This window comes from Cannabis sativa, unplaced genomic scaffold (assembly GCF_029168945.1).
Source record: "Cannabis sativa cultivar Pink pepper isolate KNU-18-1 unplaced genomic scaffold, ASM2916894v1 Contig7, whole genome shotgun sequence".
NCBI lineage: Eukaryota > Viridiplantae > Streptophyta > Magnoliopsida > Rosales > Cannabaceae > Cannabis > Cannabis sativa.
The window spans coordinates 4,309,226-4,316,436 of NW_026870043.1; the positions used below are offsets into that span (position 1 = coordinate 4,309,226).

General features: G+C 38.9%; 1 non-coding gene across 1 annotated transcript; it reads right to left on the bottom strand.

The window, feature by feature from the left end:
- Positions 1-383: 383 nt before the first annotated feature.
- Positions 384-490, bottom strand: LOC133033454 (small nucleolar RNA R71). Its single transcript, XR_009685601.1, has one exon. It is a non-coding gene; the product is annotated as a small nucleolar RNA R71 (small nucleolar RNA).
- Positions 491-7,211: the final 6,721 nt, after the last annotated feature.

Sequence of the window (7,211 nt, forward strand, 5' to 3'; positions counted from 1 at the left end):
AAGATCAAGCTAATGGCCGTAGCTTGAGAGATTACATTCTCCCTACTCTTACTGGAGTGCAGTCATGTATCAGGCCACCGGCAGTGGATGCGAATAACTTTGAGATCAAACCTGCCATACTCCAGATGGTGCAGTCTTCAGTCCAGTTTGGTGGGCTCCCTTCTGAAGATCCTATTCTGCATCTCTCGAACTTCATGGAACTGTGTGAGACTTTTAAAGTCAATGGAGTTAGTGATGATGCCATTCGTCTGAGACTGTTTCCATTCTCACTCAGAGAACGAGCCAAGAGCTGGTTGAATTCCCTGCCACCCAACTCTATTGCCACTTGGAATGACTTAGCCACGAAATTTTTGTCAAAGTTCTTTCCTCCAGCAAAGTCAGCCAAGTTGCGAGGTGAAATCAACAACTTCTGTCAGCAAGATAATGAATCTCTCCATGAGGCTTGGGAGAGGTTTAAAGACCTGATCAGGAGGTGTCCTCATCATGGTATAGAGAAGTGGATGCTGGTTCACAACTTCTACAACGGGCTGGTTGGTAACACTAGAACTCTGATAGATGCAGCAGCTGGTGGAGCTTTTATGAGAAAGAGTGCTAATGAGGCTTACGATCTATTGGAGGAGATGGCTCTAAACAATCAGCAGTGGCCAACTGAAAGGAGTCAAACTAAGAAAGTAGCTGGTGTGCTAGAGGTTGATGCCATCACAAAGTTGACAGCTCAGGTTGAGGCCTTGACAAAGTTGATTGCAGGGCAAGCTAAACAAGCCCAAGTTATTTGTGAGATATGTGGAGGCAACCATCACTTTTCAGAGTGTCAGGCAGATGTGGATAATTTTCCAATGGATCAAGCAAAAGCCATTGGGAACTACTCCCAAAATAATAATTATGGGCACAACCAACAGGGGTTCTACCAGCAGAGAAATCAACCCCAAAAAAACCAACAACAAAGTCCTAGTGGAGGCTCCAATATCCAAGCTGATTTATTGCTCCAATTTGTGATGGAAACTAGAGCCTCTATTAAAACTCTAGAAACTCAAATGGAACAATTGGCTACTCAAGTGGCAAAACAAGCTCAAGGAAATTCACCTAGCACTAGTGAGGCAAAAGGAAAAGAGCAATGTAAAGCAATTTCCTTGAGGAGTGGAAAGAATTATGATGGGCCTGATGTGGTACAACCATTGAATGAAGAAGTTAAAGATCAATCAGCACCAACTCCAACATCAATAAAAAAGAAGGCTACTGATAGTCCTGCACCACAACAACAGTCTCCACCAGTCAGTATCGATCATCATGTGAAGATACCTTATCCTCAGAGACTCCGAAAGACCAATCTAGACAAGCAGTTCTCAAAATTTCTAGAGGTCTCTAAAAGACTACATATCAACATTCCTTTTGCGGAGGCCTTGGAGCAAATGCCAACTTACCTGAAGTTCATGAGAGAAATTTTGGCTAAGAAAAGGAAGTTGGAAGAATTCGAGACAGTGGCACTCACTGAGGAGTGCAGTGCAATTTTGCAAAAGAAACTACCGCCCAAGCTTAAAGATCCGGGTAGTTTCAATATTCCATGCTCTATAGGGGGTTCGGTGGAAACTAAAGCTCTATGTGATCTGGGAGCAAGCATTAATCTAATGCCTTTGTCTGTCTTCAAAAGGCTAGGATTGGGAAAAGCAAAGCCCACAACAGTGACTTTACAACTAGCCGATCGTTCTCTGACTCATCCTCGTGGGAGAATTGAAGATGTACTGGTGAAGGTTGGTAAGTTTATCTTCCCTGCTGATTTCCTAATTCTTGATATGGAGGAAGATTCAACTATTCCCATTATTTTGGGAAGACCATTCTTAGCCACGGGGCGAGCATTAATAGATGTTCAAAAGGGGGAGTTAAAGTTGCGAGTGCAAGATGAATAGGTCAATTTTAATGTTTTTGCCCCAACTGACATTCCTACCTGTTGCAAGATTGAGGTGGTGAATGGTTCTTTTGTTAAAACTGATAAGAAGAAAGCAAAGCCTAAAGAGCGACTTCGAACGATTCAGCGTCGTTGGAAAAGATTGATGTGTGGTAGTTCTGAAGGTGAGCTTACTCTTGTGCAAAACTCTGAAATCAACACTATTGGTGGTAAATTTTCTTCATTTAGTACGAGGGCTCTTTTGGATGCAAAGGGTGGACTTGATCCCTTCTGATGGGGCTCAGGTAAGTTTCTCTCAACCATAATTTTATTTTAACACATTGGGGACAATGTGCATCTTTAGTTTGGGGGGAGAGATTTAAAATTTTTAGTTTTTTTGTTCAGTTTTTTTTTTCGTTTTTTTTTAGTTAGTCTTTGTTATTGTTAGTGTCATGTGTTGATATCTGAGCTGGAAGATTGATTGAACTACTGTTGTTTACTTGTACAATGGATTGGAATCTTAACTGTGTGCTTGACTTGTAACTGTTTGAATTAAGGTGGATGTGTATTAGAAGGTTGTTCATGTAGATGTAAAACATTTGTTTTTGACGCATATCACTTGTGTTCTATTTGGATTGTGGAATGATTGACTTGACATGAAATAGAATTTGTTTGACATACTCTCTTGAAGCGAAATCCTTGATGATTTTTGTTTGGAAAATGATTTAGGAAAATTTTCTTTGGATCGATTGAGCCTTTCAAGCCTACCTAGAAATTTTCACCATAGTATACCCAAAGTTGAGCCTTAGCCTGTTTTTAAAAAATTTTCACCACTTAACTGAGCTGAATTCGTTATCTTTAACTCTTTACACCCTGAACATACCTTATTATGCCATGAGTCTTGAAGCAAGTTTGGGGGGGATAAGTGTTGTAAGTGAAAAAATATAGTGTAGGGGCGAGAGATTGAGAAAAAAGAATAATATTGGGTGTTGTGCCTCTGAAAAAATAGAAAAAAAAATGCAAAAATTTTCTTCTTGAAAAAAAAAAAAGATAAGAAAATTATGAGGTACACACATAAAAAAATTGCAATCTCTTATTTCTGTTCTTGGGATATATGGAAAGAAAGCAAAATAAATGTCTAGGCTTGCTTGGTTAATAGCGCTTATGGTATAGTGTAGCCGAAATGACTTCTCACCTACCCATGTACCTAAGCCATGCGATGCTAACCGAAAAAGACCTATTGATTCCAAATAGAAATTTGTCAACATTAGTGGAGAGAGGTATGTCATTCAAACTTATTGATCATGTGTTAGTGGGATGTTGGAAAGTTTAGAACAGTTGTGATATAGATGGCAATTGCGATGTTTTATGTTTGTATGAATTACTTACTTGTAAATTGCACATTCAAATTAGTTCTTAGAGTTGGCAAGTTGAAATTCTGGTTATTGATAGATTGAAGTTGTGCAGGTGGTGGTAACAGTTCAATTGTCGGAAAGCTTAGCTATCATTGTTAGTTTGTTTTTTTTAGTTTAGTCTTAGTTTACTCGGGGACGAGTAAAGAGTCAGTTTGGGGGAATTTGTTAGGCTATTCTTGGCCTAGATTTCGAATCTATTCTATGTGTGTTTTTCGCTGTATTGGGACGGAATTACGCTTGTTTTCTATGTTTTCAGGTTCTTTGGAATAAAAGAGGTCTCGGGGGCAGAAATTCAACAAAAGACGGGCTGAGCCAAGGAAAACACGAATTATGAAGTATTTTGCACATCTGGCCGCGGCTAGACATAGCTTGGCCGCGGCTAGATCACAAAATAACCAATATTTAGAGGCTGCTCCAGTCGCCGCGGCGAGGTTGTATATGGCTGCGGCTAAAAGCTCCTTACAGAACAGTCGATTTTTATCACTTATCTGGCCGCGGCGAGAGTGTATATGGCCGCGGCGAGATCCCGTACGGACCAGGGGCATTTTCGTCCATCGAACCCTAAATTTTAGTTATAAATAGAAAACTGCGATTGGAAGTTAGGGAGAGCGATCAGAAACCCTAAAATACAGCTGAGAGCGGCAGGAAGAGCACAGAGATTGAAGTGAAGATCCAGAGTTCATCCACCAACAGTTCTTTTCTCTATTCCTCGTTAATTTCTTTATGTTGAATATTGCTATAGGAATGGTTATGGATTTTTTTCTGAACTAAATTTCCCATATAGGGAGGATGATGATTGTTGTTTAATGTTTTGCCTAGTTAATGTTTAATTACCATTCCTCAATTCTTGTGTGTGAAATTATCTTAATTTGTTCTTAATTTCATGTTTAAGATTGATCACCTTGTGCATGCTCTATGATCTCAATTCGAAATCTGAAAAGTGAGAATTGAGAATGCTAAAATTAAGATAATCGATGTTCTATGTGAAACGAAAGTATTTGCATGACTTATGTGACGAGTAGATTATTACTTAATGCTGATTTCATGTTAGTTTAAGTAAGGAATTAATTAGATAACATGTGATTTAGAATCTAGAAGATCTGAAAGGAGCTAGGTTATTTCATAATCTGTCATTCACTCCAAGAATAGGATAGTAATTAAGCATTAACGATTTGGGTAAACAACAACAGGATTCTCCTCCCTATTATCTCATCTTGCTCAACTTTCAATTGTGTTATTAAGTTTTCTGAATTTCTTTCATATTTTACTGTTTTTAAATCATAATTTCCTTCGATTTGCCGAATAGAATCATAAGTATAATTTAGTGGTATTTAATCCAATTTCCTGTGGGATCGACCTCACCTGTGTGAGATTTACTACTAGATTGCGTATACTTGCGTAGCATTTATAAATTTAAGCAACACAATTCCCGAGGCCAACCTCGCCAACCGGTCAAACTGCGTTGTATACTCAGTAACGCTCAAATTCTCTTTCTGGGTCAGGTGGGTGAACTCTTTCCTTTTGGCACTTCTGACGGCCTCATTGTAGTACTTGGCATTGAAAAGTTCCTAGAACTTTTACCAGGTCATTGTTGTGACATCGTGTATCATGGACACCATGTCCCACCAGACCAATGCATCTTCTTGAAACTAAAAAGTGGCACAGACCACTCTATCATTCCCGATGACGCCCATGAAATTCAAAATCTTTGTAATCACTGTTAGCCACTGCTCGGCTTTCATAACGTCCGGACCTCCCAGAAAGACTGGAGGTGCCTGCTTACGGAACCTTTCATACAGAGGTTCCCTCCGATTCATCGCTATCACTGGTTCGGCCTGGACAACAGGGGCAGGTGCCACTGGGATTTCTGGTACAGGCATTGCAGGAGCACCCTGCTGTCTTAATCGATGGATTTCATTATCTTGTTCCTCAATTCTGGCTTGCATTTCTGCAAACCTGTTTTCCCAATTTAAGGCTTTTTAAGTAGCTTGGGCAGCCTGGGCAGCCTGTGGCGGGCTAGCAGCACCCCGGCCACGAGCCCTGCCCCTGGGACCTCTACCTCGGCCCCGAGCATTTGGGGGAAACTGAGCTCCTTGACCTTCATTTGACCTGTCCATCTAGTCTGAACAGCCTGCGTAACCAAGAGTTGGCATATCAGATCATGATCAACGAGAGCTTAGTAATGCCACTTAATTTGGAAATTAAAAACATGCGCCTATTCTACTATCTGGCTACTAACATGCTTCCTAACAGGCTTTTCTTAAATCATAATATTTAAAATAAGCTACTAAAGCAATAAAAGCTTACTGAACCGTAGAACGAGCTAACTGTTGATGATGATTGTACATGTCGTGACGATCTTCGGAAGACAACCTGGCGGCTCTGATACCAAATTGTAACACCCTAACTAGCATATGCATGTTGACGTGATTTTAAACGTACTGTGCAGCTCGTTGTTAATCAACGATGTTAATGAAAATCGTGATCAATTAAAATTTTGCTATTTAATTAAAACTTATATATTACATACAAAATATTTCAGGATCCCAATTTAAAAAAGCTTTACAAAATTTTACTAGTCATTTACAAAAATATTTGTCGTCCAGCGACTAACTACAAAAGCACTGTTGTCCCGAGGATCGTACGCTCCAGACCTAACCGCCCCGACATGTACAAAAGCACTGTTGTCACAGTAGTGATCTGCCTAGAAAACTCGGCGAAGGGCTCCCTTGCATGATTTCCACGCGCGGATAGGGGTTTAAGACACCCCTGGGCGTGTCGCTCGGACAATGACATGTCCGAACACGCTCCTGACCGAGGGACACTTGGTTCCGCGCGCGTGGGCTTGAGTGATCCACCTATCTTTTTTTAAATCTTCAAAAAATCATAACTAATTCAAATAAAATCGAAATTGAGTTCTGTAAAAAAAGAAATTGCTTAATTTATTCCAAACTATCCAATAAAAATAATTTTAGAAACAAAAATTAAATTATTTTTCACAAAAATTCACAAACATCAATCAATCATCATATAACTTATAGATCATCATGAAACCATCCAAATCTCAAACAAATCGTTTTAAGTCCAAATTTCTTGCAAGAAAATCAATTACCATGGCTCTGAGGCCAGTTGTTGGAATTTATTTTACCAGGATCTTAGATCTACTCACAAGTATGTTATTTAACATCCTAAATATGAACTTTTTAAAACTATAATAAACTCATATAAAGTTAAGAAAACCTCACATTGGTTGCAGCAGAATAATTTGTCTCCTTCTACTCAGATCTCTAACCCTTGTATGCTTTCTGTCGCAGAGTATTATCAAGATCTGAGTCTGAATGTCCTTCTCTTTGATTTGGATTCTTCACTATCTTCCAAACTATGATTAAGGTACCACTTGCTGTGTGTGGGCACTACTCTTTCACTAGGGTATTTCGAAATTGGAAGAGGAAAAGAGAGAGAGAGGGGTTCGACTATAGAGAGAAAATGAGTGGCTCTATTTTTTGAAAGGTAGTTTCCTGAATTACTGAATAACTGCTTATTTTGGTGTGAGCCATCACTTTCTATTTATAGGCAACTACTAGGTTTAGGTTAGTAATTAATTGGCATTAAAATAATGAAAACAGTAATTGGAAAAAGCTTGAACAAGTGGTCGGCCATGGTGTTAATGGGCCTCACTTGGATTTTCCAGTTTTCACAATTTTTATTTCTATTTTCTCAAAAATGCCAATTTTCCAATTCTAACCATTTAAATGCCAAAACTAATTCTTTAATAACTAAAATAGATTATTCAATAATATTGACATTTAACATAATTATTAATTAGACATATAGAATCTCTGAATTAATAAATAAACCTAGAATCTCTTTTCTTTACAATTTTGCCCATGCTTAGTTAAAATTCACAATCGATG